This window comes from Sorex araneus, chromosome 3 (assembly GCF_027595985.1).
Source record: "Sorex araneus isolate mSorAra2 chromosome 3, mSorAra2.pri, whole genome shotgun sequence".
Lineage (NCBI taxonomy): Eukaryota > Metazoa > Chordata > Mammalia > Eulipotyphla > Soricidae > Sorex > Sorex araneus.
The window spans coordinates 175,173,144-175,194,687 of record NC_073304.1 but is presented as its reverse complement, the minus strand read 5'-3'; the positions used below and the strand labels follow the sequence as shown (position 1 = coordinate 175,194,687).

At 43.5% G+C, this 21,544-nt stretch overlaps 1 protein-coding gene and 1 pseudogene across 1 annotated transcript in view; both read left to right on the top strand.

The window, feature by feature from the left end:
* LOC101538173 (olfactory receptor 145) overlaps positions 1 to 21,544 on the top strand; it is a 75,286-nt gene that overhangs the window by 45,183 nt on the left and 8,559 nt on the right. The window lies entirely within an intron of this gene.
* On the top strand, positions 486 to 1,418 carry LOC101547397 (olfactory receptor 8B12-like; annotated as a pseudogene).

Sequence of the window (21,544 nt, the reverse complement as noted above, 5' to 3'; positions counted from 1 at the left end):
CCTAGATGGAACAGGAGAAGTTGCAGGCAGGCTGTTGTGGTTGCTTATGATTTCCCCATTACCTCTACCTGGGCAGGGAGCTCGTCCTCCTTGCTCTGACCTCCAGGCAGGGGGACGTGTCTGTCCAGTCAGGAATGGCCCCAGGGAAGGGCCTCCCGCCTTACACACTGAGTCATGAGCTACCGAGGGAAGCAAGGACACAGGGGTGGGCCCCCGCGCGGCTGGCAGAGTTGTCCCCGTGGAGCCTTGTGGCTCTCTCCGTTGTACCGCCCTTACTCTGGAGACAGATTTCTCCCACAGATACTTCCTAGGATGACTCAAGGCGCTTGGGGACAGGAAAACAGTGACGCAAGTCGGAAGAAATGCCACCTTCTTGGCGTTTCAATATCTCCCTGTTCAAATGCCAGTCATCAGGAGGAGGAACTTTTTCCCTCTTTCTCTGAGTCGTTCATCTCTATTTTGCACACAGACCCTCTCAGGGAAGCATGGCTGAGGAGAACGCCTCCCTGGTGTCGGAGTTTGTCCTGGCAGGCATCACCTACCATCGGGGCCTGCAGATGCCCCCTCTTCTTCCTCTTCTTGGCTTTCTACCTGGTCACCGTGGTGGGGAGTCTGGGCCTGATCACCCTGATCAGCCTGAACCCCCACCTGCACATTCCCATGTACTTTTTCCTCTTCAACTTGTCCTTCATTGATTTCTGCTACTCCACCGCCATCGTCCCCAAAATGCTGATGGGTTTTATCTTGAAGAAGAACCTGATTTCCTACACAGGCTCTATGACTCAGCTCTTCTTCTGTTTCTTTGTCTTCTCTGAGTCTTTCATCCTGTCAGCCATGGCGTATGACCACTACGTCGCCATCTGTAAGCCGCTGCAGTACACAGTCACCATGTCCTCTCAGGAGTGCTGGCTCCTCTTGCCGGGAGTCTACGGGATGGGGGTTTTGGGGCCTTCTCCCATATCGTAAATATGTTGTTTCTGACTTTCTGTGCTGACAACCTTGTCAATCACTATATGTTCGACGTCCTTCCCCTCCTGGAACTCTCCTGCAATGGCTCCTACGACAATGTCCTTGTGGTCTGGAGTGTAGTGACCACTGGCATTGGGATCCCCATCAGTGCCATTTTTATCTCTTCTGGTTTCATTCTTGGTAGCATTTGCCACATCTGCTCCATGGAGGGCAGGTCCAAAGCCTTTAGCACTTGTAGCTTCCACATGATTTCAGTGTCTCTTTTCTTTGGTTTGGGAGCGTTTATGTATCTCAAACCACCTTCCATTTTACCTCTGGATCAGGGAAAAGTGTCTTCCCTGTTTTATAACATTGTTGTGCCCATGTTTAACCCCTTGATCTATAGCCTGAGGAATAAGGATGTCAAACTTGCCCTCAAGAAAACCTGGGACCGAATAACTGTCTCTTGAGAAAAATACTGGAAATTGAGGAAAGAAATCCAGGGATTTTTAAAATTAAGAGTTGTGGTAATGATTTCAATGAGGAATATAAATGCCATGTATTTTATTCTATGTATAGAAGAAATTTTAATTCTTTCTCCATGATATATTTATTTTCTCTCGTCCTCACTCCAACTCTTCCTTTATTTTACAAAAATAATTTATACAGTTATAGCAATTCAGTATTTAATAGGGACTAGAATCGTATAATCAGATGCCTTTATGTAATACACCACACTTGGGGCACTCAGAAATATTTGTACATTGCCTAGGAACAAAACTTCCTGGTGCCAGAAATGGAATGAAAAATCAACTCGAGTTTAGTTTGTTTTCCTTTATGCCATGTTTTCTTGCCTCATTTCTTTCTTGGAAGATTTCATTTCACATGCTAGTTGACCTGGCACATTTGAATTGTGAATATATTCACAGTAATTTCATGCTACTTTTCACAGGATAATTTTAATATATAACATTTTGCAAGAGAGTAGGAGGTGAAAAAATTTGAGTTAGTCTTGGCAAAGTGACAAGATCAGTGTTTAATGAATTTTGTAGTGTGTAAGTGGGAAGTGTGTTAGGTTTCATATAGAGACAAGTGTGGGAACTACTGACTTGGTGGGTAAGTCTGTGCTGTGGGGACATAGTTTATTGAGTTAGAACTTCCAGGGCAAAGAAATATAATTTTGTAGGATTTGAAGATGATGGGTGGAAGTGCCATTATTTCTTATGGGTAGAATTTGAAGTCTTATTTCAAGAGTCACCCTGTTTGTGTGCCACTCAGTATGGTTTTCACTAGCCATGGATGGCATTGAGTACTTGAAACACAGTCATCCAAATCAGACATACTATTAGTGTTCCACATAAGAATAAATTCACACTGTTTCATTAAACAACATAAAAAATTAATGCAAAATATATCATTGATAACATATTGATAACTTATTAACATGGTAACATTTGGTGAATAAAATATGTAATTGAGAGGAATTTCTATTTAAAATGTATCCTTTCTGAACTTGAGAATGATGTGTGTGGGTCTTATTATATTACTAGTGGGCTGTTGGTCTGGATGGTATAGTGGAGACTCTGGGTACCTACCTAGGACAGCAGCAATCTTTTGCTTAGTAGAAGAGGAATCGCTTTGAACTCTTAGGGCATTGCATGCAGCCATGATTTTTCTGAGAATGGAGCTAATGTGGAAGGGATCATGATCTCAGTCAGTCCCTCCACAGTATCGCATAATGGAAAATACAGACAGACATATTTTAAAAAAATCAAAAGAGTTTTGGATCTCAACTCATCGTTAGTGGTGAAATTTCTTTGAGAAGGTAAGTGAAATGCTGGGGAAATATACTTATGAACCTTTTTTTTGGGGGGTGGGGTGGGGGTTGGGGGAACATACCCAGTGATGCTCAGGGTTTCCTCCGGTGATGCTGAGGGGCCAGGTGTTGCTGGGGATCAAACCCAGGACTCCTGCACCAAAACATCCTTTGCACCATGGAGCTGTCTCTCACTGGACCTTCTGACCTTTTCAAAGGGAAGTTCAATTGGAAAATATGGGAAGTACAGATAAAAATATTTAGTTTTACCTTTTGATTCTGTTCCATGTTGTTGGAATGAAAGAACAAGCCTGTAAAGGGAAGCTTATACTTTATTTAAAAATACTTTATTTTAGCACTGTGGCTTACAAAACTGTTAATGATAGGGTTTCCGGCATAGCACAGTCCCTCACCACACCCTCCTCTAAATGTGTCCACCTTCCTCCACCATTGTCCAGTGTCTCCCCTTCACCTTAATGTTCCCCATTCTCTCCCCTGTGGTAGTTTCCTATGGAAGACCATTGGCAACAGTTTTTGTTGCCATTGGGTATTTGTTATATAAATGGATGAACAAAGGGACGACAGTGCTACAATATCACTGTATCACTGTCATCCCTTTGCTCATTGATTTGCTGGAGCAGGCACCAGTAACGTCTCCATTGTGAGACTTGTTGTTACTGTTTTTGGCATATTGAATACGCCACAGGTAGCTTGCCAGGCTCTGCCACGCAGGCAAAATACTTCCAGTATCTACCGGGCTCTCCGAGAGGGGTGGAGAAATTGAACCCGGGTCTGCTACATGCAAAACAAACGCCCTACCTGCTGTGCTATTTCTCCAGCCCTATGTACATATATATATATCTTTATATTCTTTATATGTATTTCTTTATATACATTTGAGGGAGATTCTGTGTCTGTCTCTCTTGCTGACTAACTTCACTCAGCATCATACCCTCCAGGTCCATCAAATTTCACGGGTTCATCTTTTCTTATAGTTGACGAGTATCTAATTGTGTATATGTGCCATAGTTTCTTTATCCAGTTATCTGTTCTTGGGCACTTGGGCTGTTCCCAAGTGTTTACATTTTGGCTATTATGAACAGGGCTGTAGTGAACAAAGGAATGCAAAATATATTGTCTGAGTTGATTTCTTTTTCTTTTTTCTTTTGGGGTGGAATTGGTGAGTTATATGGAGACTTAATTCCTAGTTCTTTGAGACTATTTGCATTGTTTTCCAAATAAGGCTGTACCAGTTGACATTCCCACCAGCAGTGAAGGAGAGTCCGAGGGGGAAGAATATACTGCAGATAAGATTAAATAGATACCTGAATTTAGAAGTGGAGTTGGTGTATTCACTAGGTAGTACAGCGATAAAAAAAAACAGAAATCTTTAAAACATTTTATCATAGAACTTGCATGTACTAAAGCTCACAAAGCTTGAATGAATGGTTCGTGGATTTCTTGCGTACATATGAGACCACATTCTGTCTGTATCAAGATGTCAAATGTTTCCATTCACCTCTGAAGGTTTCCTCTTGTTCCTTTCTTGTAAATACTACAGCCTTGCCCCACCAGCCTGAACTATCCGTGATTTTTATTTTCATTGTCATAAATTCATCTTAATTATATTTAAACTTTATATATATAAATGAGGACTGTGTTATTTCTAGCATACTTTCCTTAGTAAAGAGCCTGTTATATTCATCTCTATTATCACAGTATTCTGTTCCATTATGCTGATATGCAGTTATTTGTTAGCCTATTAACAGATATTGAAGTTTTTGCCTATTATCAGTAAAGATCCTAAAAGATTGTTAATCAAAAGTAGTGGCTTATTGGGCAGAGTGGAATTTGGTTGTAGCATGCTAGAAGTCATGTTTCATAAAAAAGGGCCATAAGTCACAGCCTGTATTCCTTGAGTTTTTCCCAAATAGTAGCCCTGTAGTATTGTTATCCCATTGTACATTGATTTGCTCAAGCGGGCACCAGTAACGTCTCCATTGTGAGACTCGTTGTTATTGTTTTTGGCATATTGAATATGCCATGGTAGCTTGCCAGGCTTTGCCATATGGGTGGGATACTCTCGGTAGCTTGCCGGGCTCTCTGAGAGGGGTGGAGGAATTGAACCCGGGTGGGCCGAGTGCAAGGCAAATGCCCTACCCACTGTGTTTTTTAAATACTGAAAAACAATTCAAAAACTGATAGCCATGAAATTAATTAGCTATTCATTCCATGCTGGGGGTTTCTGAGTTTCTCAGGAGGTTTCTGCTGAGGACTCAGCAGATCTGGGTCCTCTCCCAGGAATTCTTGGCCAGAGTTGAGGGTGAGGGAGCTGTTCAATATGAGGAACTGAGGATGCATTGCTGCTCAGATCCTGCAGTGTGGGGGATTACCTTGGCCACCCTGGAGAAGCTTGAGGCCTCCAGGACCAAGATCAACAGTGCCTGGGGGCCCAAGGCTGCACCCAGCAATGCTCAAAGAATTGTGCAGTACCAGGGATCAAACTAGGCTTGACTGTCCAAATAGCCTGCGCCTTAACTTCTGTACTATTTCTGGCTCTGGCTTGACTCTTAAGAAAGCCAATACTTTAAGCACTGATCTGCCCAGGAAGGGGATAGGAAACTGAAGCAGGAAAAGGGTCCCGTGGCAGTGAGTTCTTGGGAGTTGAAAAACCAACTAGCCCTAAGGCCGTTGGGGCTGGGGTGGGGGGAGGGAGGGTACACAGGAACTAAGGCCTTACACTGCTGCCAGCACAGACCCAGAGAAGGCTGGAGCAAAGGCCTAGAAAGGAATGCCAAGAAGACCATTCACTGCTCCCAACTCTACCCCTTGGTAACCACCCTAGCAACAGACTCTACCTAGAAGTGATGCCTGAGTGCAGAGCCAGGAATAACCCCTGTGCATAGCTGGTTTTGCCCCCTTCACCGCCCCCCCCAAAAAAAGAGATGAGAGATGCAGATATCGAGTACCATACTACCAGCAGCAACACATGTGCTCGTGGGTATGTGTGCTCATGTACTTGGGCAGCACATGTGCACATCTCTTTTGTTCCAAGTTGGCTTTTATAGGGTTTCTCCAAATAGTAAATTCTCAAATTTTTCTTTTTTCCCCCTTTTTTGCTTGTTTTTGGGCCACATGCGACTGTGTTCAGGCCTTACTCCTGGCTCTACGCTCAGGAATTGTTTCTCACCAGGTCGAGGGACTTTGTGGGATGCCGAGGATTGAAGCAAGGCAAGTGCCCTATCTGCTGTACTATTGCTCCGGCCCCAGTTCTGAAGTTTTTCAAGTTTTCCAACCTGATAGGTGAAAACAGTTCTTAAGTGTCAAGATTCACATTTTTCTAATTATGAAAAAGATTGAAAATGTCTTCTTATGTTTAATGACCACTTCTGTTACATCTTATGTTGAATGTTTTTCATGGATTTTTATTTTCTCAGCTCCTAAGAGAAATGTAAACTGGTTTTTGTTTGATGCATGAATTGCACATTTTCCCCAGTTTGTGATTTGACTTTTCTTGTTTCCAATGTGATGCCTTATAATTACACTTATTAATCCTTTGCTTCTGGTGTTTTAATCCAAGTTAGATATGTCTTCCTCTTGGGGTCAGAATGATAGTACAGTGGGGAGGGCATTTGCCTCGCATGTAGCTGACCTGGTTCAATTCCCAGCATCCCAAATGGTCTCCTGAGCACCGCCAGGAGTAATTCCTGATTGCAGAGCCAGGAGTAACCCCTAGGCATCACTGGGTGTGACCCAAAAAGGGTTAAAAAAAAAAGAAATGTCTTCCTCCTAAGTTAGAAGGAAAGTCACTGGCTTTTTCTTAATGTTTGTATGATTTCAGGTTTTTTTTTTTTTTACATTTGAAAGTCTGATATTTTAAGAAATTGTACCAGTGTATGGTGTGAGGAATGGATCCAACTTTATCTTTTTTCCATATGGCTATCCAGTTGTTCTATCACCATTTATAAAAAAAGTCCATCTTTTCCCTACTGATTTGAGCTGCCGCCTTCAGTGCAGACTAAGTTTCATAGGCACGGGGCTATTTCTGTGTTCCTCATTCTGTTCCATTGGTCTGTCGGTCTATTCATAAGCCAATACCATACTGCTTTAATTATAGAAGCTTCATAATGTTTTCATATCTTGGAGGTAACTTCCCACATATTGTTCTTTTTTTTTTTCCTGCTGGGAATTTCCTGAATATTCATGTTTAACTCTAACCTTCGTAATCAATCCATCTCGCTCCAGAAGAGAAACCACAAAAACTGATTTATTGATTGCATCTTAAATTTGTAAATAAACCTAGGGAGAATTGACGCCTTTGGATCTTGAGACTTTCAGTTGTGATGTATACATGTCTTTCCATATTTCCCCCAGGCCTACTTTTGTATCTTTTAGGAATTTTCACAATTTTCTTCATCTATTTTTCCCTGTACCGAAGGTTTTTCCTTCATTATAATCTCTGATTAGTATTTGTATATATGAATTCTGGTTACTTTTATATTGTGCCATTATTATCTGTAGAAATTGCCCCAGGATTCTTGGAGGTTTTTCACATATATAATAAAACCCTTTATAAATATAATTTTGCCTATTTTCTCTTGATTCTTGACTCATTTCTTTCTTGGAGTTTAAAAATACCCTTAGTACAATTATAGGTTATAGTGAGACTGTAGACATTAAACATTCCAGTTTTAATTAGAAATGACTCGAGTTTTCAACCAAGTTGCTGGATTTTGGTTAAGATTTAAAATTTTATTTTAAAAAGAAATTATTCTAGGTAACATGGTTATAATAGTGTCAACGTGAATGTTTTTGGTATACACTGATGCATCTCTCTTGGTTGAGTTTTTTGTATTTTAATATTTTGAAGAGATATCCATAACTCTTTGAATCAGAATATTTTTAAAAGCATGGATGGGTTGTTGAGCTTTCTCGACTTCTTTTTATCCCCTTTGGTATTTTCCCTTTGTTTAAAGATTGCTCTTAGCTTTTTAATCTGTGGTTGTCTGTCTCTGCAGACTCTCCTAAACAAATGCAAACCTTGTTTTACCCTCAAGCTTTCCCTTTGATCCACCCCATTTTCCCGCCTAAATGAAGAGTGACCAACGCTGTTTTCTTCTCTACATTCACAGTCCTGGGCTATGGATTTTTATAAGATAAATGCAATCTTCCTTTTTCACTCTGGTGTCCAGTGTAACAGGGCTCAGATGTAATGGAGTAGAACTCTGTTCAGTTGCATTGGCATTTGAGGACTTGGCGCCTGATTTTCGGGGCATTTTTAAACCCTAGTTCAGCTCTTGTTGATGGGGATTGAATGCTGTTCTGAAATTTAGGCTTGAGACCACCAGGGGGATGGTGTCACTATCTGACCAGAATTCAAAGGTGCTTTGTCCACTCTAGCTTGTTCAGTGCTCTGAAGTTTCTCTCAGGCAAGATGAATTTATTCCAGATTTCTGTCCTGTAGCACAGAGTCTCTCACAAGCTGTCCCGAATTATGCACTTCCACATTTGTAGAGAGAAGCAACCTCATGTTCAGTGACCTTCCCACAAAAACACAGCAAGATACAGAGACAAGGAACAAACCATAACCTCCCCCTCAATCTCACATCACACTCTGGGGAAAAACACACATACTATTATTTAAGAAAAATAAAAGACAGAAAAAAATTGTACCGGCATTCAATTAACACCACGTTTTATGGAGGGGAACTTTTTATAGCTCCAGGGTGCAATTTCTTTTTCAAATGCGGGAATTATGGAATCATTATTGAATAAAAGTATGAAAAATTCATGTAGTGAACTTCTGCCTTAGCCAAAATAATGGCAAATATGTACTCTGCTTCTTGGCCTCCCCAAGTAAGGAGGTATCTTTAGAAAAATGTCACCATGGTTATGTGTGACTCTTGCTGGCTGCCTCCACGGAGCGGGTGGGAAGGCCGCTCTCCTTCTCCTCGCTCAGGTTGGCAGCCCTTTGGGGAAGCTTCCATTGTTCCTTGAAAACAGCATCTCTGGTCTCTTTGTGAGAGAGGAGATAGGGGCAGGCTTTGCTGTGTGGGGTGTATTAGGACCCTAACCAGCTGCCGACTCGGGTATTTTCTCTTCCGAGGCATTGTCATTGGTGGTGCAGTTTTTTGTGAGGGGTCTGTGTCCCCCACATCTCTTCTGTGCTGACCCTTGGTTTGTGTTGAGGAAGCTCTAGAAGGATCACAGCTCCACCTCGTGACCTTGTGAGTCTGTCTCCCAGTGTCCACAGTGCCATCTGTGGGCTACCCACCTCTTGGTGGCTGGCCGTCTGCCCGCCCCTGCTTCATGAGCTGGTGACTAGTGCAGAAGCCTGAGAACTGCATCCTTGTTTCTCACCCCCCTCCCCCATCCTACCCCACAAGCACTTCCCTCTTCTGAGCAGACCCCCAAGCTGTTCATCTTCAGGGTAGAACTGGGAACTGCTCATACCCACGGGGTGGTTCTCGAATGCAAGCCTGGGGCGGGTTTGCCAGCGTGAGGCCTTTCGGCTGTTTGTTGTGTCTGAGTCCATGGGTCCGGGATAGGAGTTGATTTTCATCTGGGAGCAATTCACCTGCGGGGCAGCTGGGGTGTTCTGGGGTCAGCCCTGGTGAGTCCTGAGCCCCACTGCCATCCTGAGAGGGGGCAGCCAGGCGGAGCCCCCCAGAATTGTGCTTCTTGAGCCTCTTCAACCTCCTGGCCCTGGGAAATACCAAACCAATGAGCACGGCCACAGATGCCTTGGTCTGTCGAGCAGTTGAATTTTGAATTAGTTTTTATTATTATTGTTATTACTGAAACAGAAAAAAAACAGATTTATATTTATATACAAATGCTTTTCTTTCTTCAGTAACAAATGAACTTTAGTTTACTGTAAAAATTGTTCTAGATACTTATGATCTGATTACCTTCCAAAATGGTTTAACAACAGATATTTTTGGTTTTAATTTTATTTTAAGGAATCACCATGAGATACAGTTACAGACGTACAAACTTTCGTGATTACATTTCAGTCATACAATGTTTGAGTACCCATCCCTCCACCGGTGCCCATTCTCCACCACCAATGTCCCCAGTGTCCCTCCTGCCACCCCCACCTCTTCCCACCCCCGCCTCTGTGGCTGGCTCATTCCCTATTACTCTCTCTGTCCTTTGGGTGTTATGGTTTGCAATACAGATACTAAACAGCCATCATGTTTGGACCCTTGTCTACTTTCAGCATGCATCTCCCATACCAAGCAAGCCCTCCAAGCATCATTCACTTAGTGGTCCTTTCTCTAAAACAGCTGCCTTTTCCCCCAGCATGTGAGACCCAGCTGAATTAGTTTCATGGTCCTTGCAACTTCAGAAACCTTGTGCTGTTGCCAAAGTTTTTGTGTCCCACCCTCTCTTTGCCCCCCCATTCAATGATGTGATCCCCATGGGAGCCACTTTCAGAAACGAAAGTAGACCCCAGGCAAACCCGTGCAGAAGTGAGTCAGGGAGGTGGGGGCTGCCCTGGTTCAGGTCTGTCGGGGTGGGGGGGAGGGGGAAGCTGCAGATGGGGCCCTGTGTTAGAGCTGCCCAGAGGGGGATATAATAAGTGCTTATTATATGAGCCTTGCTGCTTGTGTGGGTGCCCGGATGGCACTTCCTGGTCCTCAGGGCTCTCCTGAGCTGGAAGTACTCTCTGGCAACTTGACGGGATCACCGGGCAAGTAAAAGATGTGAGCTCATGGGAGTGAGTGAGAGCGTATTTGGAGCCGGGCTGCTCCCAATGAGAACAGGATCTGAGGGGATGTGGGCGACTCCTTCAGATGCTGGGTTCGCTCCCCAACTGGCAGAGGTGTTTGTGTGTTACTGATGTGACATTAAGAACAGTTGCCTTGGAATTGGTCATTTGTCTCCAGAGATTTCCTCCTCCTCCTCCTCCTCCACATCCTGCCCCCACCCCCCCTTCACCTGCTCTTGATCCAAGATTATGAACAAAAATCCCTAGTAGGGTATGTCTGACTTCATCCTTGTACTCTGTGTGGAGGGAATTTTAGTTTTGTTCATCATAAATAAATCATTCTCCCCCTTAACACCCCTGAATGGAATGGACCAAGTTTGTTTTGCTGTTGGTGGTGTCCTGGTGCTTCTGCGGGTTTTATTCCCCAGTATTTAGAGCTTGAGCCATTGGTGTCTGCCCACTTAAAAGCGGAGGAAGTTCAAGAAAAAAAGAACAAGAGGGGCTGGAGCAATAGCACAACAGATAGGGCGTTTGCCTTGCATGAGACCGACCCAGGTTGGATTCCCAGAACCCCATATGGTCCCCTGAGCACTGCCAGAAGTAATTCCTGAGTGCAAAGCCAGGAGTAACCCTTGTGCATTGCCAGGTATGACCCCCCCTCAGAAAAAAAGATCTGTTAATGCTCGTTCTTAATAAAATAAAGCAAAAGATGCTTTCAGTGACTGGATCAGTTGTAATACATCTTGACTTATAAATGGAAATACTAAGAGAGGAAGTTGTAGAATTAAAAATACATTTCTGAAGTAACAGACTAAAAGTACTTTGTACCTGAATGGATATGACATGAAAAAGGACTATCTTAAAGTTTATCACTGTCACTGTCATCCCGTTGCTCATCAATTCATTTTAGTGGACACCAGTAACGTCTCTCATTGTGAGGTTTATTTGTTACTGTTTTTGGCATATCCAATACACCATAGGTAGCTTGCCAGACTCTGCTGTGTGGGCACGATACTTTTGGTAGCTTGCTGGGCTCTCCGAGGGGCGGAGGAATTGAACATGGGTCAGCCGAGTGAAAGGTGAATGCCCTACCGCTGTGCTATCACTCCAGCTTAAAGTTTGATCCGTAGAAATTAGCCAAGATGATATGAAGATTGAGACTCTCATACCCAGTCTTAGAGGAGGTCTTTGGTGATATATTTAATTTTTATACCAAAGGAGAAAGGACAGTGAGTGGATACCAAGCATACTTGGAGATATAGTCCTACCCATCTCCCCAAATTTGAGTTTTGAAAAAAGTTGAAATGGTTAGATATATGATATTATGTGAGCACCATGCTGAATTAATTAATCATGACAAAGCTGTTTAAGTCAAAGATGAATAAATCTTAAAAATTAGCGAGAGAAAATTAAATAACGACATACAGGGTACAGTGATCTGATGAAGGTCTGATTTTCAGTAGAAAACCAGGGTCCTCCTGAGCACCTATCCAGGAGAATTGCAAATACGCAATTATGCCTCATGGGTAAGTCCAGGAAAGCTGGAGTGGCTGTATTAAGTACAGATGAATGATATGTTGATATATATATATATATAGAGAGAGAGAGAGAGAGAGAGAGACAGAGACAGAGACAGAGAGAGACAGAGACAGAGAGACAGAGAAACAGAGACAGAGAGGAAGAGACAGACACAGAGACAGAGAGACGGAGAGAGGGAGAGACACAGAGATGGAGACAGAGACAGACAGAGAAACAGAGAGAGAGAGAGAGAGAGAGAGAGAGAGAGAGAGAGAGAGAGAGAGAGAGAGAAGAGAAGAGAGCTAGCATGCACGCTTCTTAATGACTAAAGGGGCTGTGTGCCCGGGTTCAGAGGACAAGTCCCTAAACAGAGTTTCAGAACACATGAAGCAAACCTTGAAAGAACTCAAAGGAGACATACATAAATCTACAGTCATTCTAGTACCTCTGGAAGAAAATAAACAGCAACATTAAGTGGTTGATCAGTTCTTGGAAAGTGTGGCTTGCAAAACGCCCTGGAAGAAAAGCAGGAGCGGGAATCACATCATTTCCTATAATATGACAAGGTTTCCCCTCCTTATCACCTGGATCCTGAAGTGACACTGAATGGCATGATATTTGAGCATCTCCTGTGTTATGTCTGAGACAGTGACGTGTGTTTGAAGCATTGACCCTCTCTCAAATGCAGTTCACAAAGGCCGTCATACTGTAGAGCATTGACTCCCAGCCTGGCTGACTCTGTTTTGTCTGAGTAATCTGGGGGACTGGCTCAGCCCTGCTCCGAGTGCATGCCCTTAGAGAGACAGCCCCAGCCACAAGCAAATGCCAGTTCCTGACCTCCCAGTATCCCCGAGGGTCCGCCAGAGCTCCTGATTTCAGTGTTCCCCTTAAAGAAGCCACAGAGGGGCTGGAGTGATAGCACAGCGGGTAGGGCGTTTGCCTTGCACGCGGCCAACCCGGGTTCGAATCCCAGCATCCCATATGGTCCCCTGAGCACCGCCAGAGGTAATTCCTGAGTGCAGAGCCAGGAGTAACCCCTGTGCATAGCCAGGTGTGACCCAAAAAGCAAAAAAAAAAAAAAAAAAGAAGCCACAGAGCTACCACAAACCACACTCTTTCCACCTCAATGGATTGACCATCCTTTACCTGGGAACCCCAGAGCGCTGCATTCATGGGTCTCCCTGGAGCTGTATGCCCAGACCCTGTAAGCCTCTGACTTCCCCACCTCCCAAGGGGCCCCTGAAGCACATATTTCACTGGAACCTGGAGTAAATTTCTCGGTTTTCCTTTTCCTTGGCCTCTGTTGTTGGAGATCCCCCTTCACAAATGTTAATTTAGCAGCATCCTGACAAGAGGGAATGTGGCTTCTAGTAGAATGACTTTTTTTTTCCGAATAGTTACTTTTGTTCCAATGCTATTAATAATGATTTCTCATGCACATGATCCCAATACCGCACCCATCAAAGGTGTACCCCATTCCTCTCCCTAGCTCCCAGGACCCCTCCATTGTGTGGATCAGTTCCCCATTGTATTGTCCTTGGCCCTTTGTTGCTCCCTTGCTGTGTATCTTAGCCCCACAGATGAGAGATTATTCTGGACCTGCCCCTTACCTGCAGACTGACTTCTCTCAGCACCGTACCCCCTCGTTCCCTCCGAGTTGCTGCAGATCCAGTTACTTTGTTCTTTCTTAAAGCTGCATAGTGAAAGTGTGTCCTTGGATTACAACTGAATATATAAATCAGTAAGGAGACCCCTCAACTTTTAGAAATTAAACAATGCACCATTAAATAATAATGGGGTAAAATATACATCACCAGAGGAGTTAGAAAACTTTTAAAATTGAGTGTCTTGAAAATAAACACATTAAAAATTAGGAGTGACCATTTGTGGACTATAGAATAGCATCACATGAGGCTGATACCCCAAGGACAGTAAATACAAGGACCAGGAAGATCGTTCCTTAGTTGGCAGCCTGCCTCATGAGCGGAGGGGAGAAGGCAGATGGAATACAGAAGGGATCATTAAGAATATGATGGTTGGAGGAATCGGTCAGGATGGGAGATGTGTGCTGAAAGTAGATATTAGACCAAATGTGATAGCCTCTAAGTATCTATATTGCAAACCATCTTGCTCTAAAGTAGAGAGAGAGTGTGGGGAATATTGTCTGCCATGGAGGCAGGGGGAGGGTGGGGAAGAGGGGGTATACCAGGGATATTGGTAATGGGGAATGTGCACTGGTGGAGGGATGGGTGTTTGATTATTGTGTGATTGTAACCCAAACATGAAAGCTTGTAACTATCTCATGGTGATTCAATAAAAAAAAAATAATTAGGAGTGACAAAGTCATGATAGAAGGAAATATATTGTTTAAATTTCAGTATTAGGAAAGAAGACATTAAAAAATGATCTAAATCCCACCTGGAAAATTTGGACAAAGTAATACAAATTAAGTTCAGAATAAACTAAAAAAGGAGCTGTAAAGGAAATAAAATCAGTAAAACAAAAAGCCAGAAGAGAAAAGTTAATATGACCAAAAGCTGTTCTTTGAAGACACCAATAAAATGACAAATATATAACTGTCACTGTCACTGTCATCCCGTTGCTCATTGATTTGTTCAAGCGGGCACCAGTAACGTCTCTCATTGTTACTGTTTTTGGCATATTCAATATGCCACGGGTAGCTTGCCAGGCTCTTCCGTGTGGGTGTGATACTCTCGGTAACTTGCCAGGCTCTCCGAGAGGGGCGGAGGAATCGAACATGGTTTGGCCGAATGCAAGGCGAACACCCTACCCGCTGTGCTATTGCTCCAGTCCAAATATATAACTAGATTAATTAAAAAATTATCAGTGTCATTAATGAAATGGGAGATAAAACAGAAATAAACTTCACCACCAGATTTGCTGGAAGCATTGGGCACTCCCCATTAAGGGGGGTGGTCCCTATGGATGCATCAGGGGACCCCGGAGCCTGTCCTGTGCGTCTGTGTGAGCAGGGACATGGGCATGACATGGGGTGCTGTGTGGGGACATTCAGGGTTGCCCGCAAGGACTGTAGGGTGAGCAGAGGGAGGCCAGGGTGTCTTCATGCAGCTGGCCATGAGCAGGGGGTGTCTGTAGTTGAATGGGGTGTAACTGCCAGGAGCAGGAACGCTGCTGTAAATAGCACGGCAGGCCCTGGGCCAGGATGCTGGTAATTAGAGGGAGGCCCAACCCTGATTGTGGAGGGACTGGGCCCTGATCAGTGCCAGGAGCCTCTCCCTGTGTAGGAGGTGCCTTGTGGCTTTACACTGCCCTGTCATTAATGAGGGGTGTGTGGTGTGTGGTGTGTGTGTGTGTGTGTGTGTGTGTGTGTGTGTGTTGCAGGGGTGTGTGGGGAGAGGCAGTAGACTGAGGCCACCCATTTAACTGGTGCTGAATCTAGTTCAGTGTGTTGAATGCCTTCATTCTGTCCCAGGAGCAGGATTGGAGAGCCAGGATTCCGCTCGCATTACTGCCCAGCTTGGTCTTACCTCCATGATGTATTTAATTCTGGTTCCTCATCATTCTTCCCAACTCCTCTGCATCGCCATGACATTTTTTTCTCCTTGCTTTTTTTTTTTCCCACCCAGAGATATTTCAAGCCAGGATTACAACTCCCTTAGAGAGCCACAAAGTGCTGTAGGAAAGTTGGGGAATCCAGGAAATGGTAGAAAATTGGAAAAATTGTGAACTCTGAAATTGAGAGGCAAAAGACTTGCAGAGGGGACTCTGATATAATCAATTTTTAGCGTATCATAGCTGTGTGGCTTTGGGTAAGTCATATGTTTCAACTTCATTACCTGCAACATGGGAAGGGATATAACCTAGATGTTAGTGCAGACTCAGAGAGGGTTGTAGAAAGGGGCTTTGTAAAAACCATGAGGTGCGGCATAAATGCCAGTCATTGCTTTAATTTTTTGGCCCAGTTGGTTTGAGGAGTGGGGAGGAGAGTCCAGGCAGTTCTGTGTACCCATTGCCCAGGGTCATGGTCAGCAGTAATGTGTCCAGGTCTAGATCCAAGCTCGGGAGAGACCCCTGTGACTCTCCAGGCTGAACGGGAAGAGTTAATGGCCTTATTACTGTAGACATGTAAGCCATACAGAGACATCACAGGAAAATGAAAATCGAACAAGAGTTCCTAAACCTAATTGGCCTGCCACCCCCTTTCATAGAACAATATTACTCATTATCCCTGTAGGAGTCTATCTTCTTTACCTAAACAGAAAGAAAGACCCCCCCCCCCCAAATTGCATCTGAGGCCACCATTGCCCCTACTGTATTGTCCAGTACCCCCAGCCCATGGGGGGCAGTGCCCACTTTGGGAAACACTGAATCAGACCATCACTCAGGTATTTTCATGTTAATAAAAAGCTGGTAACTTTGACATTGGCAAGTAAGATTCAGCTGAGTACACGAATCCTCTTCCAAGACTTCACCGTGGAGTATTATCCCAGGAACAGAAGGCAGCACTCAGATCTGAAAATTACTGTGATTTATCATATTAAAAAGGAAATAAAAAGGAAAACAATGATCTGAGTAGGAGGAGAGGAAGCATGTGATGGCAGCCAATATTCACTTGCGTTGAAAATGTGGGAACAGGGGAGAATTTATTCAACCTGATAAAGGGCATCTCTGAAAGTCTGCTTTTTACCGAGAGAAGTGATGTATCTTCTGGGCTTAGGGATGCCTCAGCCGGCAACTTTCACCTCTCCTACACAGCATTGTCGTGGAGGGCCCAGGAAGTGCATTAAAGCAAGGAACATCATTACTGCTTGTCAAGGAAACCTACATAGAAAACAATGTTTTACATGGGAAATCTTCATGAATCTATGGAGAAGCTGCTAGAACAGCAGTGGGTTAATTTAATACAGGGGGCACAAGTTTACTTTTTTTTTTTTTTGGGTAGGGGGAGCATCACACCCAGTGATTCTCAGGGATTACTCCTGGCTCTGCATTCAGAAATCACTCCTAGTGGTGCTTAGGGGACCATATGGGATGCCAGGGATCGAGCCTGGGTCAGCCATGTGCAGGGCAAATGCCCTACCCATAGTACTATCGCTCCAGCTCTGAGGGCACAAGTTTAATATAAAAGGTCTAACTGTTTTATGTGGTGATAATAGAGGTTAAAATTGAGAATACTGCCATGTATAATAGCATCCAAATTATTACTTAGTAGAAAATTTAATAAAAATATGTTAGACTGATACACTTTAAACTGTAAAATATTGTGAGAAAACAATAGTCCTAACTTCATGGAGAGACACGGTCTCATCACAGAAGAACCCAAACCACCAAGGTAACTATACTCCTTAAATTGATCCTTAGTTCAGTGCAATTGCAGTCAAGACTCCATCATAAATTTGTGGAAATAGCTGAATTGATGAAGCTGGAGCAATAGTACAGTGGTAGGGCATTTGCCTTGCATGTGGTCAACATGGGTTCCATCCCCGGCATCCCATATGGTCCCTTGAGTACCATCATGAGTGATCCTTGATTGCAGAATCAGAGTAACCTCTGAGCATCACTGGGTGTGGTCCCCAAACAAATTACAAAAAAAAAAGAAATAGAGGATTCAATTCTATAACGCATAGAGAAACAAAAAGGGTGCAGAGTAAACAAGCAACTTAGAAGAATAAGAACAAAATTGAAGGATTTACCCTGAAAGATTTCAAGATTTTCTTTCAAGTGTGTTCAGGTCAGTGAAATGTTAGCATAAAGCATATTTTGCTGGGCTATAACAGCAGCTCTATAAATAGATGTATACACACGTGGCTAATTTACTTAAAGTGCAGTTACCAAAGCAGTTCAACAAAGAAAGTATTTTCAGTAACTAATGCCAGACAATTGAAATTCACATGCCAACAAATGTACTCAAAAGGATTATGCACTTAAGTAAGTATAGGATTTAAAGCCTCCAGGCTTTAGAAGGAAAGACCAGAATATTTTTTTTCTCACTTTGTGTTTGGAAAAGATTTCCTTAAGACAAATAAGACATGATTCCTAAAAGAAAAGAAAAATCTTAACTGGCATTTCTTCAATTAAAAAACTTCTGTTCTTCTTAAGACTATTAAAAATTTGATAACATTATGAAAAAATGTAATGTACAAGATAGCACTGTAGCACTGTCTTCCCGTTGTTCATCTGTTTGCTCGAGCGGGCACCAGTAATGTCTCCATTGTGAAACTTGTTACTGTTTGGCATATCGAATACGCCATGAGTAGCTTGCCAGGCTCTGTCATGAGGGTGGGATATGAGTAGCTTGCCGGGATCTCTGAAAGGGACAGAGGAATTGAACCCAGGTTGGCTGCATGCAAGGCAAACGCCCTACCCGATGTGCTATCGCTCTAGTCCGAATGTACAAAAGAAAGTACAAATAAAAGCTGGAAGAGAAAAATGTATAAAATATAGATCTGGTTGCTTACAACTTAATAGGACAAGTAGACTAACTGGAAAATGGGCAAAGATTGAACAAGTGCTTCATTAGTGAATCAGATAAACTCTAACCCATTAGGTTTTACATGACAAAGATTGGCAATACAGAGTTGTGATTTTCTTGTCCCACAGTTATAGTGTCCTCCTGGTTTAGTAAATTGTAAACCATTTCCTTCTATACAGAATATGTATGGAATTTCCTCTTTTTCAAAATTTTTGTTTTTGTATTTGGGCCATACCTGGCAGTGCTCAGGGATTTTTCCTGGTTCTGCACCCAGGAATTACGCCTGGTGGTGCTCAGGGGACCATATGGGATGCTGGGAATCATCATAAAGTATCATAGGGTGCTGACCCTACCTGCTGTACTATCTCTCTGGGCGCCCCAAAGAGGCCCTGTTTTAACCATCTCCTTTTCAACCCCCGTGAGAGGAGGTTGCTCAGTCTCTGGTTATGTGACTGGTTGGACTGACCCACTTAGCCCTGGACAGCTGGGTTCATAGACATTTATTAGTCACACATCCTCACAGCCCCAGGGAGAGGGATGTGGCCCAGGCTGCAGATTCACCAGGAGCAGTGCTCAGGAAGAGTGGCCAGGGGGCCAAAGAGATAGTACAGTGGGTAGGGCATTTGCCTTGCACACGGCCAACTGGGGTTCAATCCCATATGGTCCCTCAAGCACTACCAGGAGTAATTCCTGAGTGCAGAGCCAGGAGAAACTCCTGAGCATCACTGGCTGTGACCCGAAAAGCAAAAAAAAAAAAAAAAAAAAAAGAAGGACATCAACTTCTTTGAATAGTTTCTCATGGAGGCAAGGAACTGAAACTCAGGTACTCGGGGACCTGCTGTAGGATAAAGGGCTTCGCCTCATTAATGAGGCTGAGGTGCTGAGGAGAACCCAACATTATGCCTTTTGTTGCCTTCCTGGCTGTCCCTCGATTCCAAGGCGGCAAATCACACAGTCTTAATTTTAGTCTTTATCCCACACTCTGCATTTACAAAAACCCCACATATGCTCACATTTGTGTATTAGTGCAAGGCTATGTATTTATGGGGTATGTATGTTAAGAATCGTGAATAACTTTGTGGTTTCATGGTCAACCAAATTAAAGATTAAACTTGGAGAAATTAAAAAAAATAAGATAAAAAAGGAAAAGAAGTAACTCTTTGATTCTCTATGCCAAAGAGCTAGTTTTGCTTTGCATATGGCAAACAAACTAATGCATGAGGGACTTTTGGAGCCATCACTGGGAAATAAAATTCTACCTCGATATATCATATCTACCATTCAGGAGAGATGATATCAAGAACAAAACGATCATGTTGATTTTGGTTGGGGAATTTTGTGTTTTGTCTTTGTTAAAGAAGATAGGAAACTTTTAGGGAAGAGATATGTTTATTTCTCTTGGGTGCATTTTGATATCTTTGAGCTTTCTCAGTGGGGATGTGTGATAGTTGGCAGGACAGGGCATAAGTCTGGGCTAGACATCTGCATTTGGCATGGATGTAGGCAGTCCAGTGCACATTTAATGCACATTCTAGACAGCTACGGTGTACAAATAGTTTGACTGTATTTTTATCTCCAGAGCATCCTACAGTATGATACCACTGGCCTGTGTGATAAAGATATTTATAAAATACAAGAGAAGCAATGTGGGGCTGAAGAGAGAGCACAGACTAAGGTGTGTAGGATAACAATGGTTTGTCCTTTCTGCCTTACCACAGGGAGCTTAGGTTTACTGGGTTACTCCCATCACAGTGCTCCCATTCTTCTGTGTTTATTTGTAACCTCTTTCTTTGTGCTCTGCTTCCCCACTTGGTCAATTACCTGTATCTCCTAATCAGACTCTGTTAACTTGTAAATATTGCTTTTCTCTTCTCCTTAAATCCTTTGCAGAGTTAATTCAAAGCCATGTCTTTTTTTATATAGACACAGAAATACAGTTAACGCTATGCTTTTGTAACTTTGGAGTTAATTGACTCCGAGTGATATTCACTCCTGGGCATCTGTTCTCTTGACTTAAGCCTCAGTTGCCCTAACTTTCTAGCACCCCAAAAGCAGGGTCCCGACGAGGGACTGGATGGACCCAGGGCAAGCTGTGAAGTGCCCTGGCATCAAAATGGGCCAGGTCAAAATGCCATAATACTTAACTATATGTTAAGAAAATGGTCATAGACAAAGGTGCTTGCCTTGTACATAGCTGACTTGGGTTTGATCCCTGGTATTTTGTATGGTCCCGTAAGCACCTCCAGGAGTCATCCTTGAACACAGAGCCAGAGCCAGGAGTAAGCCCTGAATGCTGCTGGCTGTGGCCCCCCCAAATAAATAAAAAACAATAAGATAAGCACTCTTGGGGCTGGCGTGATAGGAGAGCGAATAGGGAGCTAGTAGAGCGACTGGGTTCAACCCCAGACACCATATATGGTTCCCATGACCCCTGAGTGCAGAGGCAAGAGTCAGTCCTGAACACTGCCAGGTGTGCTGCCCAAAACCTCCCCACCCCAGAAAGAGATAAGCAATATCTTATAACCATGAATCCCTAAGTTATCTGGGGCAGGGTGGACCAGCTTGTCAACATTATATAGTAATAGTAGGCTATCAATGGTGCTGATGTGGACCATCACTGTACCCGTGTTTTAGTAGATTCAGGGGTTTCAGCAGGCCAGGCTAGTCACATAGGATGTGCCTGTCAGACCACACAGCTCACAGCAAGAATGGCAGATTCTGGATGTGGTATCAGGAAGCACTCCCACATGCAATGGTGTTGGGTCAAGCCCTGAAGGTCGGGTCCATCCTGTGTCTGTGTCCCAGTCCTGGAAGGCCAAGGAGGCCTGTCCATGAGCCCTCAATGGCCTCCCAATGTAGTTAGTTTTCACGAGTGATGATGCTATTCTGTGACTCTGAAAGAATTGATCCTGATGGGTCCTTTCAGCAACTGAATACTTCATTAAGTATTACAAGCTAATGCAATAGCTTTTGCAATCCTAAGTTAATGCAATAGCACAGCAGTAAGTGACCCTGAAGCCTTATCTGTGGGTAGAATTACTCTGGGAAATTGTATAGACTGAGGAGGTGAGAGTGGTGAGTTTGGAAAATTGAA